This window comes from Sphaeramia orbicularis, chromosome 2 (genome assembly GCF_902148855.1).
Source record: "Sphaeramia orbicularis chromosome 2, fSphaOr1.1, whole genome shotgun sequence".
NCBI lineage: Eukaryota > Metazoa > Chordata > Actinopteri > Kurtiformes > Apogonidae > Sphaeramia > Sphaeramia orbicularis.
In genome coordinates, this window is record NC_043958.1 from 4,123,817 (window position 1) to 4,144,474 (window position 20,658).

The 20,658-nt window shown below is 32.2% G+C and overlaps 1 long non-coding RNA gene across 1 annotated transcript; it reads right to left on the reverse strand.

Annotated features, from left to right (window-relative positions):
• Positions 1-2,677: 2,677 nt before the first annotated feature.
• On the reverse strand, positions 2,678-20,218 carry LOC115435101 (uncharacterized). Its single transcript, XR_003937649.1, has 2 exons — positions 20,060-20,218; positions 2,678-2,720 (listed from the first exon to the last, which is right to left on the reverse strand). It is a non-coding gene; the product is annotated as an uncharacterized LOC115435101 (long non-coding RNA).
• Between the last annotated feature and the right edge of the window lie 440 nt (positions 20,219-20,658).

A 20,658-nucleotide genomic window follows, 5' to 3' on the forward strand; every position in this document is an offset into this window, starting at 1 on the left:
ACAAGTAGCAATTAATTTACACAAAAACATGTTCCTGCAGATCAGGTTTATCAAGAGCAGCAACATTACAGTAATGGTATGAATTGCAGTGTATTATGGGATGGTGCATAAGCGTCCACTGTGTTGGCTGATATGGAACTAAAACAACAAAACTCATGAATATACAGGGTGACCCAAAAAAAATGGGAATTTTTGAAGTGCGTATTGGCAGACATGAGCAAGTGGCAGCACTGTGAGACAGTGACCTTCAGCAAGTAAACACACCCCCATTTTAGTAACCATTGGCGGCTGTGCGAGAATTGTTCGGTAACCGTGTGATCTCAAGATTCGGTAACGTTCCCTGGCCCCCTAGATCGCCAGATTTGTCCGTTTGTGATTTTTTCTTGTGGGGCTATCTCAAGAGTAAAGTGTACACGACTCGACCAAGAACTGTGGATGAGTTCAAACAGAGAATTCAGGATGAAATTCACAGTATCCCAGCTGAGATGTTGCAGCGGTCAATGAGGAATCTCAACAGCAGATTTCAAGAATGTATTCGTACAGGAGGACGCCATCTACAGGAAGGAATTTTTAAAAGATGAAAATTCCATCATTGTTTCTTAAATAGCATGTTTTCAGGTTTCAATGACTATGAATAAAATATTTTTCTTCCATCACTCTTGGTTTTATTGGATTGTTAAAAAGTTCCCGTTTTTTTTGTGTCACCTTGTACAAGAGAACAGCTGCAGAAGAACTGTCCACTGGAGTGGCCACTGTGCATGAAAGGGTTAAAGGAGCTCCTTTCATTAATACAAAAGTACACATTAGTACTTAACCCTTTCATGCATACTGGTCACTACAGTGGACAGTTATTCTCCAGCTTTTCTCTTATACATTCATGGGTTTTGTTGTTTTAGTTCCATATCAGCCGACACAGTGGACGCCTGATGCATCATCCCATAATACATTGCAATTCATACCATTACTGTAACTTTGCAGATCAGGTTGATTAACCTGATCTGCAGTAACATGTATTAAATCAATTGGTAATTGTTATTTGACTATAATCAAAAGTTTTCTTAATAAAAAAAAAAAAAAAAAAAAAAAATTGCATATTGTCTGCATGAAGTTAGTAATAACTAGTATTAGAGTATGTTAAAATGTGAGAAAACATCAGATTAGCTGCATGAAAAATGTTTTTATTTCGTAGTTTTCACACAGTTTATCACTTTCTGATGATGGGTTTTAAATACATGTTTTTTTGCTTCAAAAACTGGTGTCCAGCTGAGTGGACATTTTTGTAACTCCATGAAAAATAGGTTCATAAAAAAATTTCAATCGCATTGTTTTTTTCATGCCTAAAGAGGAACAGAAACACTCAGGAAAAAAACTCAACTAAGGTTCTCATAATTCGTGCATAAAAGGGTTAAAGTAGGGGTGTTAAACACGTGGCCTGTGTAAAAATGACACTAAACATATTAAAAATCAAGGACGTTAAAATCCTTTTAATCTCATGTGGGTCAGACCAGTAAAATATCATAATAACCTATAAATAATAACAACTCCAAACTTTTCTCTTTGTTTGTGTGAAAAAAGTGAAGTTATATGATGAAAATACTATATTTACAAACTACCCTGAAACAAAAAATGTGAATAACCCGAACAAATATGAACAATCTGAGATATTTTGAGAAAAATAAGTTTAATTTTGACAATATTCGGTTAGATTAGATAGAATTTTACTTCAATATTCTGCCTGTTACTGTATATTTTGTGTATTTGTAGATCCACTGTGATGTACAAGTAATTCCACGTGAATATTTGTGGTATATTTATGTAGTAAAACCAACCCGAGTCATTTCATTGCAATAAATTCATGTTAAAATCTATTAAGTTCTGTAGTTGAGTCAGTGAGTCTATTTTAAGCTTTGTCAGTTACTTATTTTTCACTGGATTCTGTAGAAATGTGTATTTAACATCTGAGGAATGTTTGCTGGGCTCCGTCCATGTGTCTGGACTTGGTTTATGAGCTCAATTCACATGTTTTATCTTGCATTTTTCAACTTTTCTCAAGTCATTTCTGGCGCCATCAATTAATAGTTTTCGAAAACAATGAAAAACATCCAGACAGAAGGAAGTCACAGACATTCAGACTCCTTTTTTTTATGCACGAGTCAAGTGAAAGTTGAGTAAATGTAATTAAAATATTCATATCATGTCAAAATCAAAGGCGTTTGTGTAGAAATATGAACAACACACACAACAGACGCTTATATGTCAGAGTTTGCTGGTATGAAACAAAGAAACGACAGATAAATGTGATATTTTAACTATAAACCTACTGTTTTCATCATCATAACACTCACTTATTCAACCCTAAAGCCAACTATTATGTGGTTTTAGAGTTTGGTTATAATAGAAGAAGCATAAGAAAAGGAATAGGGATATCTTCAACTTTGTGAAATATTTCCTTAACTAAAAACAAAACCCTAAATATTACTTTAAAATGAGTTTCTGCTGAACACTGCAATGAGGAACTGCTTAAAATATTAAAATATCAAAAATAAAAAAATGTAAAAAGCCTTGTCATTTAACAGCTAAATACTAATACTTCAACATATGCAGCAAATACAACCTTTTTTTTGCATTATCGCTTATGATATTAGTAAAAGTCCTCATTTCTCTCAACATTCATTTGTTTTTTTTATCCATGACTATAATTTTAAATGTTCTACCTCTAACTTTTTTCCTGCGCTGACTGTAAATAATAATTTTCTACCACAACAAACCATCTACTTTCTTCACATCTACTGACGAAGAAAAATTTCCCATTAAATTTTAAGGAAATATTGATGTTTTGACCTCAAATCAGCACCGACAGGACATGTGACAGCTGTAGACATGATGTGTCCCAGTATAGTTTATAAACGTTAATATTGTTTCAGTCGATATTATGGTCTGTAAGGACCACCTGTGCATGAACAGTGAGTGGACCTGCTTTGTTAGGTACCATGAAGTACTGGTACTAATGGAAGGAATGATGTTCAAAGGGAGAATGTGGATGTGGACAGGGTCTGGATCAGCACTCATGTTGGTCTAATGTTCTAAAATACAGGTTCCTACCACCTTAAATGTGTTTTTCTTGTACTTTAAAAAAAAAAAAATCTCAGATTTTTTATTTTTTTGCTACTTATGAGTAAGGAACCAAAAATAGTAACTTCATTGACCTTGATTTTCTACATGACACTAACAAATTTAGATTTTTTTAGTAAATTCTTGTGACAGGTGTCTGGATCAGCACTTATGTTGGTCTAATGTTCTAAAATACATGTTCCTACCACCTTAAATGTGTTTTTCTTGTATTTATTTGCTACATACAGGCTTGTATATGTTATATTTACCTCTTTTTTTGCCACTTATGAGTAAGGAACCAAAAATAGTAACTTCACTGACCTTGATTTTCTACATGACAATAACAAATTTAGATTTTTTTTAGTAAATTCTTGTGACAGGTGTCTGGATCAGCACTTATGTTGGTCTAATGTTCTAAAATACAGGTTCCTACCACCTTAAATGTGTTTTTCTTGTACTTTAAAAAAAAAAAAAAATCTCAGATTTTTTATTTTTTTGCTACTTATGAGTAAGGAACCAAAAATAGTAACTTCACTGACCTTGATTTTCTACATGACAATAACAAATTTAGATTTTTTTAGTAAATTCTTGTGACAGGTGTCTGGATCAGCACTTATGTTGGTCTAATGTTCTAAAATACAGGTTCCTACCACCTTAAATGTGTTTTTCTTGTACTTTTAAAAAAATACTTCTAGAATTTTTCATTTTTTTGCCACTTACGGGTAAAGAACCAAATATGGTAACTTCACTGACCTTGATTTTCAACATGACAATAACAAATTTAGATTTTTTTTTTAGTAAATTCTTGTGACAGGTGTCTGGATCAGCACTTATGTTGGTCTAATGTTCTAAAATACAGGTTCCTACCACCTTAAATGTGTTTTTCTTGTACTTAAAAAAAAAAAAATTCTCGGATTTTTTTTATTTTTTTGCTACTTATGAGTAAGGAACCAAAAATAGTAACTTCACTGACCTTGATTTTCTACATGACAATAATTTTTGACTTTTGATATTGACAAGTGTCTGGATCAGCACTAATGTTGGTCTAATGTTCTAAAAGTGATGTTCTAATGTTCTAAAATACATGTTCCTACCACCTTAAATGTGTTTTTCTTGTATTTATTTGCCACATATGGGCTTGTATATTTTATATTTACTTGTATTTTTTATTTTTTTTGCCACATATGAGTAAGGAACCAAAAATAGTAAGTTCATTGACCTTGATTTTCTACATGACAATAACAAATTTAAATTTTTTTTAGTAAATTCTTGTGACAGGTGTCTGGATCAGCACTTATGTTGGTCTAATATTCTAAAATACAGGTTCCTACCACCTTAAATGTGTTTTTCTTGTACTTTTTAAAAAATACTTCTAGAATTTTTCATTTTTTTGCCACTTACGGGTAAAGAACCAAATATGGTAACTTCACTGACCTTGATTTTCAACATGACAATAACAAATTTAGATTTTTTTTTTAGTAAATTCTTGTGACAGGTGTCTGGATCAGCACTTATGTTGGTCTAATGTTCTAAAATACAGGTTCCTACCACCTTAAATGTGTTTTTCTTGTACTTTAAAAAAAAAAAACATTTCTCGGATTTTTTTTATTTTTTTGCTACTTATGAGTAAGGAACCAAAAATAGTAACTTCACTGACCTTGATTTTCTACATGACAATAATTTTTGACTTTTGATATTGACAAGTGTCTGGATCAGCACTAATGTTGGTCTAATGTTCTAAAAGTGATGTTCTAATGTTCTAAAATACATGTTCCTACCACCTTAAATGTGTTTTTCTTGTATTTATTTGCCACATATGGGCTTGTATATTTTATATTTACTTGTATTTTATTTTTTTTTTTGGCACATATGAGTAAGGAACCAAAAATAGTAAGTTCATTGACCTTGATTTTCTACATGACAATAACAAATTTAGATTTTTTTTAGTAAATTCTTGTGACAGGTGTCTGGATCAGCACTTATGTTGGTCTAATATTCTAAAATACAGGTTCCTACCACCTTAAATGTGTTTTTCTTGTACTTTTTAAAAAATACTTCTAGAATTTTTCATTTTTTTGCCACTTACGGGTAAAGAACCAAATATGGTAACTTCACTGACCTTGATTTTCAACATGACAATAACAAATTTAGATTTTTTTTTTAGTAAATTCTTGTGACAGGTGTCTGGATCAGCACTTATGTTGGTTTAATGTTCTAAAATACAGGTTCCTACCACCTTAAATGTGTTTTTCTTGTACTTCAAAAAAAAAAACATTTCTCAGATTTTTTTATTTTTTTGCTACTTATGAGTAAGGAACCAAAAATAGTAACTTCACTGACCTTGATTTTCTACATGACAATAATTTTTGACTTTTGATATTGACAAGTGTCTGGATCAGCACTAATGTTGGTCTAATGTTCTAAAAGTGATGTTCTAATGTTCTAAAATACATGTTCCTACCACCTTAAATGTGTTTTTCTTGTATTTATTTGCCACATATGGGCTTGTATATTTTATATTTACTTGTATTTTTTATTTTTTTTGCCACATATGAGTAAGGAACCAAAAATAGTAAGTTCATTGACCTTGATTTTCTACATGACAATAACAAATTTAGATTTTTTTGGTAAATTCTTGTGACAGGTGTCTGGATCAGCACTTATGTTGGTCTAATGTTCTAAAATACAGGTTCCTACCACCTTAAATGTGTTTTTCTTGTACTTTTTAAAAAATACTTCTAGAATTTTTCATTTTTTTGCCACTTACGGGTAAAGAACCAAATATGGTAACTTCACTCACCTTGATTTTCTACATGACAATAACAATTTTTGACTTTTGATATTGACAAGTGTCTGGATCAGCACTAATGTTGGTTTAATGTTCTAAAAGTGATGGTCTAGTGCTCTAAAATACATGTTCCTACCACCTTAAATGTGTTTTTCTTGTACTTTTTAAAAAAAAACATTTCTCAGATTTTTTATTTTTTTGTTACTTATGAGTAAGGAACCAAAAATAGTAACTTCACTGACCTTGATTTTCTACATGACAATAACAATTTTTGACTTTTGATATTGACAGGTGTCTGGATCAGCACTAATGTTGGTCTAATGTTCTAAAATACAGGTTCCTACCACCTTAAATGTGTTTTTCTTGTACTTTAAAAAAAAAAAAAAAAAAACCTCTCAGAATTTTTCATTTTTTTGCCACTTACGGGTAAAGAAACAAATATGGTAACTTCACTGACCTTGATTTTCTACATGACAATAATTTTTGACTTTTGATATTGACAAGTGTCTGGATCAGCACTAATGTTGGTCTAATGTTCTAAAAGTGATGTTCTAATGTTCTAAAATACAGGTTCCTACCACCTTAAATGTGTTTTTCTTGTATTTATTTGCCACATATGGGCTTGTATATTTTATATTTACTTGTATTTTATTTTTTTTTTTGCCATATATGAGTAAGGAACCAAAAATAGTAAATTCATTGACCTTGATTTTCTACATGACAATAACAAATTTAAATTTTTTTTAGTAAATTCTTGTGACAGGTGTCTGGATCAGCACTCATGTTGGTCTAATATTCTAAAATACAGGTTCCTACCACCTTAAATGTGTTTTTCTTGTACTTTTTAAAAAATACTTCTAGAATTTTTCATTTTTTTGCCACTTACGGGTAAAGAACCAAATATGGTAACTTCACTCACCTTGATTTTCTATATGACAATAACAATTTTTGACTTTTGATATTGACAAGTGTCTGGATCAGCACTAATGTTGGTCTAATGTTCTAAAAGTGATGGTCTAGTGCTCTAAAATACATGTTCCTACCACCTTACATGTGTTTTTCTTGTATTTATTTGCCACATAAGGGGCTTCTATATTGTATATTTACTTGTTGTTTTTTTTTTTGTTTGTTTTTTTGCCACTTATGAGTAAGGAACCAAAAATAGTAACTTCATTGACCTTGATTTTCTACATGACAATAACAAATTTAGATTTTTTTTAGTAAATTCTTGTGACAGGTGTCTGGATCAGCACTTATGTTGGTCTAATGTTCTAAAATACATGTTCCTACCACCTTAAATGTGTTTTTCTTGTACTTTAAAAAAAAAAATGCTTCTCAGATTTTTTCATTTTTTGCCACTGACGGGTAAAGAACCAAATGTGGTAACTTCACTGACCTTGATTTTCTACTTGACAATAACAAATTTAGATTTTTTTGGTAAATTCTTGTGGCAGGTGTCTGGATCAGCACTTATGTTGGTCTAATGTTCTAAAATACAGGTTCCTATGACCTTAAATGTGTTTTTCTTGTACTTTAAAAAAAAAAAAAAATCTCAGATTTTTTATTTTTTTACTACTTATGAGTAAGGAACCAAAAATAGTAACTTCATTAACCTTGATTTTCTACATGACAATAACAAATTTAGATTTTTTTTTTAGGAAAGTCTTGTGACACGTGTCTGGATCAGCACTTACGTTGTTCTAATGTTCTAAAAGACGTTCTCCTTTCACCTTACATGTGTTTTTCTTGTGTTTATTTACCACATATGGGCTTATATATTGTATATTTACTTTTTTTTTTTTTTTTTTTTTTTTTTAGCCACTTATAAGTAAGGATCAAATATGGTAACGTCAATGACCTTGATTTTCTACATGACAATAACAAATTTAGATTTTTTAATCCAGTCTTGTTCTGTCCTCCAGTAACACCCTAAGACTGAAGTGTTGAGTTTCAGAGTGTTTCTATGAGTGGACTAAAGGGTTAACAGCTGCTCTTCATGTAATCCATCTCACATACATGTGGTGAACAGACTCTTCTTCTGCTCCTGCTCATGCATGTTGGGCCTGTTCTGTTCATCTGTTCAAACCCTCCGACCGACGGTACCTCGGAGCAGCTTCAGGTGATAATTGTTTCTCCAGAGCTGAGTTTCTACATGAACTCTCCGTTTTCTTTTGGTCCAATTAGATGTGTGTGCTGGTGGCAGATCAGCACATTGCACTCTTGGACCTTCGTCAACGGGGGGATGAGGCGATTCTGCGCTCGTGTGAAATGGTGCTGGCAGTCGCCGCCACTCGCTTTCATTTCACATATAAACTCCTCTGTTTTCTCTCTTTTTTTTTCTTTTTTGCGGTTTCCTCCCCCGGCGATGGAGACAGCACAATAGTCTCACTGAGCGGTGACGATTAACACATAAAAGCGACACGGGGAATCTCGCTGCTAGATACTAGCGCACATGAGAGGGCAAAGCATTCATAGCATGCCAAGAACTTCAGTGGGAGCCCCTTCTATCTGATTGGTGATCTTTTGTTTTGGCGTTGCCCTCGATTTTGGGGGAACGTGCCCAATCAGATTACGGCGAGGGAGGCAGAGCGAGACGACAATTGCTGATTTCTATTTACTCCGTCTATCTTCAAACGGATTCGCTTAAGGCGGACGCAGATAAGTCCAAGCATCCCCGTCGAAAATTTCCAACTTTTACTTACCTTCCCTCTGGTTTTTAGGTTTTTATTTTCCTTCCTTACAGTAGATCACAGCTGGAGGCCGTTCCAGCATCATACTCATACTTATGCTATGTGTATACCGTTGCCATGACTACTATTACTGTTATTTAGAACTTTTATCCTGTGATTACACTGGGTTACAAAAAAATGTTTTTTGCAAGTTGTCTAGGTTTTTTCAACTGAATTAGGACCATTTTGCACCACTAAATCCAAAAATGACATCTGTTTTTCTCAATCAGGTCCGGTTTTTTTGCTAATTTGATTTTCAAAAATTGGATCTTCTCACAAAATGTAATAATTAATACCAAAATAAGATTGGTAAGCACACTTTATGAAACTTGTGACTTGATTCCTGTTAGGTACAATGAAAGTGAAACTAAAGACTCTTTACTAATTCCTCTATTGCCGCATTTCTCCTACGTGGAACCGGTTTGACTCCGCTCGGCTTGTTTCCCGTTGTTGTGCACCTCATTTCCTTTGCCTTCTTCCCTTCGGAAACTTGTATTTGAGGAGTTATGACGTTAACTCTGCCGCTACATTCACAAGTGCCCCTAAGTAGAGTATCAAATACGTGACTTTCCTGTAAATGAATCACATGCTGTGGACAAATGTTTGAGGATACTGGAGGGATTCCTCCCTTTTGAAGACATGGAAGCTTTGACAGTGTTCCAGTGGACCTGGTGTCGTCAGTTTCTGCCTCAACGCCATGTTGGCTACGTTCTGACCAAAACAATGCAGCGTATGTGTGACGTCATCGTGCATGCACAACGAAGGCAGAATCGATAAGCAGAATCGCTAAGCAGGAAGGCAAACAATTCCAAAGAATCGAGCTACTGGGAACCGGTTCTCAAAAAGAACCGGTTCTCGTTTCCCATCCCTACATGTCGGTCTTGTTTTCTGTCGTCCAGATCCAAGTGTGTTTTCATTTTCACTTCTCTGACTTCTGCGCTGTTCTTCTTCTCCTTTTCTTTTCTTTGCAGGTGAGGATAACTCAGCCTTTAACCAAGAATCAAAAGTCTCGCCCTTTACAAAAATTTTATATTCAAAATATTCCATTGTGCGGGCTGGGACGTTTTTTTGCGCTGCAAACTTTCACAGATCAGCTAACGTCGCTTAGCAACCGGGACCATAAGTGCAGGGAAAAGTAAATGAACATAAAGTTTCACTTTCATTTCTGCGGGGGAATGGACCGCACCGCCCGTACCCCCGTTGGACAAGAAGGACGGAAACCAACACATGCGCGGACTACTCGCAGAGTGATATGAAAGACAGGAGTCAGAGGTAAAAGAACATTTTCCTTGGCAGCGTTGCAACAAACATTTTGTGAAAAAAATTGTGATCTCAATTCGAAGCAAAAGAATCATGATTCACATTTTTGCCAGAATCGTGCAGCCCTAATTCACATGTATCTTAAGTTTCAAAGGGTCAAAGGTCATTGTTCTTCTTTTACTTTTTTAATACAATAAAGTAAAATTACATTAAGAAAATGTTTATATTTACAAACTATCCTTTCATTAAAAAAGTACGAGTAACTGGAACAACCTGACATTTCATAACAAAACTTATTTTATTACTTTATTTTAACAATGCTATGCCTATAAACAATGTCACCTCTAAACTTTTCTCTATGTTTTAGAGTGAAAAAAGTAAAACTTCATTATGAAAATGAAAATACCTACAAACTATGCTTTAAAAAATGTGAGTAACCAGAACAACCTGAAATTTATTAAGAAAAGTTAGTGCAATTTGAACAATATTATGCCTCAGTTTAGCTCAATTACAACTTACAGATCATAGTGGATCTACAAATACACAAAAAACTTACTAACAGGCAGAATATTGGTAAAATCAAACTTATTTGTCTTAATGTATGTATGTAAACATGTAAACATTTTCATACAATTTCACTTTTTTGCACTAAAATAAAAATTGAGTTGCTATCATTTATGTGTTTTAATGATATTATTTGATCTGACATCCATTTGAGATTTATGTGGCGCATAAAAAAGAACTATGATTGTTAATTTCTTCAGTGTAATTTTTGCTAATTTTGCAAATTCAACCCATGAACTGGATTGGACTTTTTGGAGGGCCAGTTTTGGCCCATGAACCTCATGTTTGACACCCCTGCTCTACAATTTGTTTTGTTGTGTCTACGATGCTGCAATTCAGTTGTTTTTTGATGCCGTCAGTTACAATTACCAATTATAGACACTTGTATTTTCAGGTTTGTTTAATTTCTGATTCTACGGAACCTCATTTGGCCAAAAAAGTGAAACTCAAATGTTGATTTATTTGGTTAATGTCAGACATAAACTCACAATTTAGCCTTAAAACATCCAATATTATGTCTAAATGTTATTCTTCACCAAACAAGGCCTTTATTAAGTAATAAATACATATATAAGTCACTTTTTGTTGACGTTTGAGGAAATGAATGAAACAAACAATGAGTCTATGATTAAACTGGGGGAAAAAAAGCGTCATTACTATAATAAATAAAGCCATTTATGATGAGTTCACTAATATTTGGAGTTTTTCTATGAAATTACACCCTAAAATGTCTACATGTTGGATATTTAAGAACATTTATTGGAAGTAAGAATAAAACTCTGCAGTAAATTAAGAGAAGGAAACTATAATTCAAGATGTTAAAATGAGAATAAATGTAAAATACAGATGTGCTTCTGTTATTTCTGTGGAATTAACGATGCAAAAATTCTTCAAATGTAAAATAACAAATGGCAAATTTAAGGATCATAACAGAGTGATTTAAATGGAACATTCAGGATTATAATTCTGATTTATTGTATGTACTTTTTTTTGCTTGGTGATGTTAGTTTTCTGGGTAATTCAACGGACGGATCAGAAAAAACATTCAATAAGTCTTTGGATTGAGTTTCTTCCCTTTTCAGTGACTGATTCTGAGTTAAAGTCTGAAATAATCATCGTTCCATCTGTTCTTTTCATGGAACCCTAACCCTTAAGTAGGGGGAGGAGTCTGGGGTCAGGGTTAAAGGTCAAGGCCAGGGGGTTTTAGTATGGGACTAAAATGGAACTGAAGTGGTTATTTTTTTTCCTTCATAGGATTATTCTGATGTTTGCACCTGTTTCTAAATGACACAAATCTATCACCACAACTTTAACACATTCTTTGGAACAGATTTAAGGCTTAATTCTCTGCAAATAAGTCTAAAAAATGCAGTTATAATTGGATAAAATGCAATGACCCATGTACATATTGTTGTCACACATTATACACATAATATTTAGACAAACTGAGTCTAAAATGTGAATCAGTGATGATAAACGTGGTGCATTTTTTCATTTTTCTGTCTCATTAACTGTTGATTAACAAAGTTTACAGACAAAATACAGCTGATAGAGATATAAGTCAAAAATAACCGTCACATTTAGTCATTATTAACCCTCTGGTATCCGGGTGTGCCTTTTAGACACACTTAGCACTTCGTTTTAAAAAACTTCATATTATTTTTCACAATTTAAATAAGGTTACAATTCAAAAGTTGTTCATTTTTGCATGATCTTTAAAACTCTGACCACCAACTAAAATGTGCACATTCTAAACAAAAGAAAATTACCAGACTAGCATCTGTGTGCCAAGTGTGCCTAAAACGCACTATTTCTAACATTTGATCTGTAGGATTAGGGCTGACCTGGATTTACAAAAATAAAATCAAATTAGAGCAGAAAAATAAATCAATATATAATATTTAATAGTTTGATTTATAGGTGTGCATTTTACGCACACTTGGTGACAGATGCTAGTATTTTTGAACATTTGACCTAGCGCCAAAAATAATAATGCAAATTAACCAATGTTGGAGTTAATCACTGACATATGCCAGGATGAAAAAATCTAATAATATGTGATCCACTTTTTATGTAGTATATTGAAAAAAATTTTTTTTTTGCGTTTCTTGCATCCAAAAAAATGGTTTGTTTACGTTACAAACACAACATTTAAAGGGTTAAAAAATGTGACAATTATTGAGTATTTGGTATTTTTTATTTACGGCTCAAGTTGATGAAATAGAAAAAAGTGTAAAAGAATTAAAAACAAACTGTATGAAAATTTTTTTGGACATTATTCCACAAGTGTGCCAAAAATGCACACTTGGTGCTTAGTAAGGGCTTTGGTGGACGGGATACCAGAGGGTTAAGGTTGGATTTAACCCTTTCATGCATAGTGGTCACTACAGTGGACAGCTATTCTCCAGCTGTTCTCTTGTATATTCATGGGTTTTGTTGTTTTACTTTCATATCAGCCGACACAGCGGACACTTCTGCATCATCCCATACACTGTAATTCATACCATTACTGTAACTTTGCTGTTCTTGATAAACCTGATCTGCAGTACCATGTTTAAGTGTAAATCAACTGTTATTTGTTAGGGAAAAAAGTTTTTTTTTTGTTTTTGTTTTTTTTTTTTTGCATATTATCTCCATGAAAAGAGTAATAATTAGCTTTAGAATATGTTAAAATGTGAGATTAAAATGTGAGATGTCAGATTTTATTTCATTGTTTTCATATCAATTTCTGATATTGGGTTTTAAACAAGTTTCTTTACTTCAAAAATTAAATGCATGGACATTTTTGTAACTCCATGAGAAAAAAAACAAAAACTTGATCACACTGTTTTTTTCATGCCTAATGAGGAATAAAAACACTCAAGAGACAAATCTTAACTAAGGTTCTCATGATTAGTGCATGAAAGGGTTAAACAAAAACAAAACTTGGTGAAGTTAGAAAGATAAAGAAAAAGCCAACTTATAACCTGGACCTGGATAAACAAAGAGAATCGATATATATATGTGTGTGTACAGTATGTGGACAAAAGTATGTGGACACGTTGAATTCAGGTGTCTCTTTTCTACAAAACAACAACAAATGTCATAATAGAGTTTTATTTTGGGACAAATACCACTGTATTGGTTAGTTTGGTTTAAATGATCATCTTTGCTTCCAATTTTACAGATTTTTTTTTCCATAACTATGATTTTTAAATGTTCTAATATTGATGTTTATAAACTATATGGACAAAAGTATTGGGACACATCACGTCTACAGCTATAAGATGTCCTGTTCATGATGATTTGAGAAAAAAAAACATCAATATTTCCTTCAAGTTTAATGGGAGATTTTACTTCCTAAGTGAGATGTGAAGAAAGTAGATGGTTAGATGTGGTAGAAAATTATTATTTACTGTCATAACTTGAAAAATATTTGAGAAATTCAGAGGTAGAACATTTAAAATCATAGTCATGGATTAAAAAAAAAAAAAAAAAAAAAAATCAATGTTGAGAGAAATGAAGTCAAATCCATCTCCGATTCCAGTTTTTGTCTTTTTTTTTCCTTTCTTATCGGCCCTTCTGGACGCGGCGCTCAATCCCAAACTGTGACGGTGCATTGTGTGCTTTGTGTGTCAGCAGTAGTTGTGGCACGTTTCCATCTACTTGGTCCGTCGTCTCGCCGTTCGTCGCCTCTTTTGCTCTTTTTCACTTTCAGCTGTGGTGCGAAGCGGATGTCAGGTAAGTCATGGTTTAACTACTTCTACCGGCGTCAGTATCCGCTCGGTTCTGCGTACTATCAGCCACACTTCTACGATGACGCTGATGGTTCCATATTGACGGATCCCATTCCAGTTCCCTAATAGACTGTCATTGGTTGGAATATGATCTGGTCATTATAGTGTTGATATATGCTGTAAGGAGCCTCATTATCCAGCGCATGTGCTGAATTAAGCAGATGTAATATGTTGTAATCGTCTATATTTGTACAGGCTTTTAATAACGTTAATTGTAATCTAATGACGGTGTTTACACGATGAGTCAGTGCACATGTGTTGCGTGTACATTCCATGTGTGACACCTTATTAAAAAGATAAAGAAATGGATGGCACTATAGTAATTAAGTAAATTATTTCACTGTTAATTAAAAAAAAAAAAAAAAAAAAAAAACTTTTAGTGTAATATTCTGCACACACTCATGTGTTCATGTGTCACATAATATGAGTGTGTGTTTTAATTGTGACAGTTTGAAATGAAACGGTTGTACCTTGTGTGATATTTGTAATTTTGTTTTTTTACATTTTTTATTATAAATATTTTAATTTTACAACACAAAAATATGAAAGTGAGGTCTACGGGTGGCAGTTATAACATCAAACATGCATACAACGTCAACTGCTTTTTTTTTTAATATATACATTAAATGATATTTTTAATTCATTTATTTTTTGCCTTCAATCAATATTCAGTTTGAATTAGTCATTTCTCTTTGCCTTTTGTATTTTATTTCTACTTCTGTTCAAAATAAAGTTCATTATCATTATTCACTAGTAGATTTACCATAATATCCAAAATATACACATTCAGACCTGATTTTTTATGTATTATATCATTTATTTTCCTGGTTTTGTCCTAAAATTTCATCTTTTTGTAACTTCAATGTTACATATTAACCCTTTCATGCACAGTGGTCACTCCAGTGGACACTTCTTTTCCAGCTGTTCTATTGTATATTCAAGGATTTTCTTATTTTAGTTCCATATCAGCCGACACAGTGGACACTTATGCATCATCCCTGACATACACTGACATAAATACTGTTACTGGAACTTTGCTGTTGTGTTGATAAACCTGATCTGCACGAACATGTCTGAGTGTAAAGCAATTGTTAATTGTTATTAGACTGTAATTAACAGTTTTCTGAAACTTTTTTTTTTTTTTTTGCATATCCTCCTGAGACCCAGTAGTGCATTTTGTCCTCTGTAGGGGACAAAAGTTGGACAGTTTTACTTCAAAGCTTTCCACTGCAAAGGACATTCCATTAACCCTTTCATGCACACGGGTCACTCCAGTGGACAGCTCTTCTCCAGCTGTTCTCTTGTATATTCATGGGTTTTGTTGTTCTTTTCATTGTTTTTTTTTTCACACATATCTTTATTAAAGTTTTAAGACACTACATATCTTTTCTGACATGAATTGGTAACATTATGTAGATCTCTCCTGAGCATAAACCCCCAGAATCACAAGCCCTCCACATAGTTTTCACACAGTGTATCAGTAAATACATGTGTCTGTGCATCAAAAATTAAACGTGTGTTGTCCAGCTGAGTGGACATTTTTGCAACTTCATGAAAAATAGGTTCATAAGAATTTTTTTTTTTTTTTTTCATTATTATCTTTTGTATGTTTTTTTTTTTTTTTTAATTTTTAAAATAATTTTTATACATTTATTTATTTTTTATCTATTTTTCAGAAGAACATTTTTGATCACATTGTTTTTTTCATGCCTAAAGAGGAATAAAAACACTCAGGAAAAAAAATTTGATTAAGGTTGTCATAATTTGTGCATGAAAGGGTTAACCCTTTCATGCACAGTGGTCACTCCAGTGGACAGCTCTTCTCCAGCTGTTCTCAGTGTTATTAGACTGTAAATAACAACAGAAAGTTTTTTTTTTTTTTTTTTGCATATTATCTCCGTGTAGTGAGTAATGACTAGTATTAGAGTGTTAAAATGTTTTTTACACATATCTTTATTAAAGTTTTAAGACACTACATATCTTTTCTGACATGAATTGGTAACATTATGTAGATCTCTCCTGAGCATAAACCCCCAGAATCACAAGCCCTCCCCATAGTTTTTACACAATTTATCAGTAAATACATGTTTCTGTGCGTCAAAAATTAAACGTGCAGTGTCCAGCTGAGTGGACATTTTTGCAACTTCATGAAAAATAGGTTCATAAGAATTTTTTTTTTTTTTTCATTATTAGTTTTTGTATGTATTTTTTGTTTTGGTTTTTTTTTTCAATTTTTAAAATAATTTTTATTTATTTATTTATTTATTTATTTTTAAATTTATTTTTCAGAAGAAAATTTTCAATCGCATTGTTTTTTTTCATGCCTAAAGAGGAAGAAAAACACTCAGGAAAAAAATTTGATTAAGGTTCTCATAATTTGTGCATGAAAGGGTTAAAAAAAATCAATAAATAAATAAAAATGATTTTTTTTAAATGTATCTGAAAAAACTTGCATTATGCTGTTTCCAATCATGACAATTTTTAGTGTAAAAAAGATAAATTTGTCAATTTCCTGGGTCTCAGGAGGATATTATCTTTATGAACTGAGTAATAACTAGTATTTGAGTAGGATAACATGTGAGAAAACATCAGATTAGCTGCATTAGAATGTTTTTATTTCATAGTTTTCACACAGTTCATCACTTTCTGATGATGAGTTTTAAATACATGTTTCTTTGCTTCCAATATTAACCCTTTCATGCATGAATTATGAGAACCTTAGTCAAGATTTTTTTTCCTGATTGTTTTTTTTCCTCTTTAGGCATGAAAAAAACAATGCAGTTGAATTTTTTTATGGAGTTCCAAAAATGTCCACTCAGCTGGACACCATGTGTTTAACTTTTGAAGCAAAGAAACATGTATTTACAGATATACAGTGTGAAAACTATGAAATAAAAACATTCTAATGCAGCTAATCTGATGTTTTCTCACATGTTATCCTACTCAAATACTAGTTATTACTCAGTTCATAAAGATAATATCCTCCTGAGACCCAGGAAATTGACAAATTTAGCTTTTTTACACTAAAAATTGTCATGATTGGAAACAGCATAATGCAAGTTTTTTCAGATACATTTTAAAAATCATTTTTATTTATTTATTGATTTTTTTTAACCCTTTCATGCACAAATTATGAGAACCTTAATCAAATTTTTTTCCTGAGTGTTTTTCTTCCTCTTCAGGCATGAAAAAAACAATGCGATTGAAAATTTTCTTCTGAAAAATAAATTTAAAAATAAATAAATAAATCAATAAAAATTATTTTAAAAATTGAAAAAAAAAACCAAAACAAAAAATACATACAAAAAATAATAATGAAAAAAAAAAAAAAAAATTCTTATGAACCTATTTTTCATGAAGTTGCAAAAATGTCCACTCAGCTGGACACTGCACGTTTAAATTTTGACGCACAGAAACATGTATTTACTGATAAATTGTGTAAAAACTATGTGGAGGGCTTGTGATTCTGGGGGATTATGCTCAGGAGAGATCTACATAATGTTACCAATTCATGTCAGAAAAGATATGTAGTGTCTTAAAACTTTAATAAAGATATGTGTGAAAAACATTTTAACACTCTAATACTAGTCATTACTCACTACACGGAGATAATATGCAAAAAAAAAAAAAAAAAAAAAAACTTTCTGTTGTTATTTACAGTCTAATAACAATAACAAGCAATTGATTTACACTCACACATGTTAGATCAGGTTTATCTAGAACAACATGTATGTATGGGGTGTTTGGGATGGTGCATAAGTGTCCACTGTGTGGGCTGACATGGAACTAAAACAACCAAACCTATGAATATACATGAGAACAGCTGGAGAACAACTGTCCACTGGAGTGACCACTGTGCATGAAAGGGTTAAACACATGGTGTCCAGCTGAGTGGACAGTTTTGTAATCCTACGAAAAATAGATTCATGAAAAAAAAATTAAATCACATTGTTTTTTTCATGCCTAAAGAAGAATAAAAACACAAAAGAAAAAAATATTGACAAAGGTTCTCATAATTCATGCATGAAAGGGTTAAGTTAATCACTGCATGTTAACTGTTAATGTAATATACACTATATGGACAAAAGTATGTGGACAATAATGACTAATGTCAGAATATAGTTTTATATTGGAATAAATATCATTCCATTGGTTAGTTTGGTTTAAATTATCTTTGCTTCCAAAATGCATCAGAGATGGTTTTGACTTCATTTCTCTCAACATTTATTTGTTTATTTATTTATTTATTTACTTTCATCCATGACTGATTTTAAATGTGCTTTCTCTAAATTTCTAAAATGTTTTCCATGCTTTGATTGTAAATAATAATTTTCTACCACAACGAACCACCTGCTTTCTTCACATCTCACCTTAAGAAGAAAAATCTCCCATTAAACTTTAAGGAAATATTGTTTATAAACTATATGGACATAAATACTGGGACACATCACGTCTACAGCTGTAAGATGTCCTGTTCATGATGATTTGAGAAATAAAAAACATCAATATTACAGTACAGTTCAATGACTTAAGGCTGATTGTTAACGTAATATATACACTATATGGACAAAAGTATGTGGACAATAATGACTAATGTCATAATATAGTTTTATATTGGAATAAATATCATTGGATTAGTTAGTTTTGGTTTAAATGATCTTTGCTTCCAAAATGCATCAGAGATGGTTTTGACGTAATTTCTCTCAACATTTATTCATTTATTTATTTATTTATTTATTTATTTATTTATTTATTTATTTATATCCATGGCTAAGTTAATCATTGCATGTTTTCGCAATTTTTCACTGTAAATAGTGACTCCACACATAAAAATAATAATGATTTATTGACATTTATACTTCTATTTTAGCTCTTTTGTATATATTCAGTTTATTTTATTTATTATTTTAATCCTATAATGAAGTTGAGTCTGTCTGGGTGTGAATCATCTGCATTTGAAATGTTTGGATATTTTAACTATTGTCAGCTTTAAGATAAGATAAGATAAGATAAGATTTTATTTATCCCACCGTGTGGAAGTGTCACAGTTTAATATTGACGTTATTTCATCGTAAAATGGCTACAGACATATTTAACAGGTGATTCATTAGATACAACATGTGAGTTCAGTTACAGGAGAAAAAAAAAAAAAAAACAGGCCCACAGACATTCCACTAGTGTTGGGTTTTGTGATAATTAACGCCTTTTCCTCTCCTCCAGTGTTTACATTTTGATGGTGTAGTCGTACAATTAGGGCTTTGGAAATACTGTCCGGAGCTTGGACTACTTGGCTGTCAGAAAACACACTGTGGATGTGTGTGTGTGTGTGTGTGCGCGCGAGTGTGTGTGTACGTGTGTGTGTGTGTGTGTTCTGATTCGTCAAGTGGGTCGTACGAGCCAAAGCCAGTCAGTGATGATACCACTGTGGGGAGGACACACACACACACACACACACACACACACAGTATGGATGCATAGTATATATGTGTGTGTGTTTTTGACATACGTTTTAATTTTTGTCATTATTGTTGCAAATTCACCTTAATTTTCCACTGTCTTTATGATTCACTCCATATGGACAAAAGTATGTGGACACCTTGAATTCGGGTGTTTTTTTTTTTTTGTTTTTTTTTCTAACAAAACAATAATGATAAATATAGCAATAATATAGTTTCATATTGGGATAAATATCCTTACATTGGTTAGTTTGCTTTAAATTGTTACATTTGCTTCCAAAATGCCTCAGATGGTTTTGACTTCATTTCTCTCAACATTGATTTATTTATTTATTTATTTTTATCTGTGACTGATTTTAAACGTTCTATCTCTACATTTCTAAAATATTTTTCCTGCTCTGACTGTAAATAATTATTTTGTACCACAACGAACCATCTACTGTCTTCACATCTCCCATTAAACTTTAATAAAATATTGATGTTTATAAACTATGTGGACATAAATATTGGGACACATCATGGCTACAGGTGTCAGATGTCGTGTTCATGATGATTTGAAATAAAAAAAAAAAAAAAACATCAATATTACAGTACAGTTCACAGATTTAAGACTGATTGTTAATGTAATATACACTATATGGACAAAAGTATGTGGACAGGTTTAATTCAGATGTTTCTTTATCATTACATTGGTTAGTTTGGTTTCAATTATATTTGATTCTAAAATGAATCACAGATGGTTTTGACTTCATTTCTCTCAACATCGATTTTTTTTTTTTTTTTTAAATCCATGACTGATTTTAAATGTTCTTTCTCTACACTTCTAAAATATTTTTCCTGCTCTGACTGTAAATAATAATTTTCTACCAAAACGAACCATCTACTGTCTTCACATCTTCCATTAAACTTTAAGGAAATATTGATGTTTATAAACTATGTGGACATAAATATTGGGACACATCATGGCTACAGGT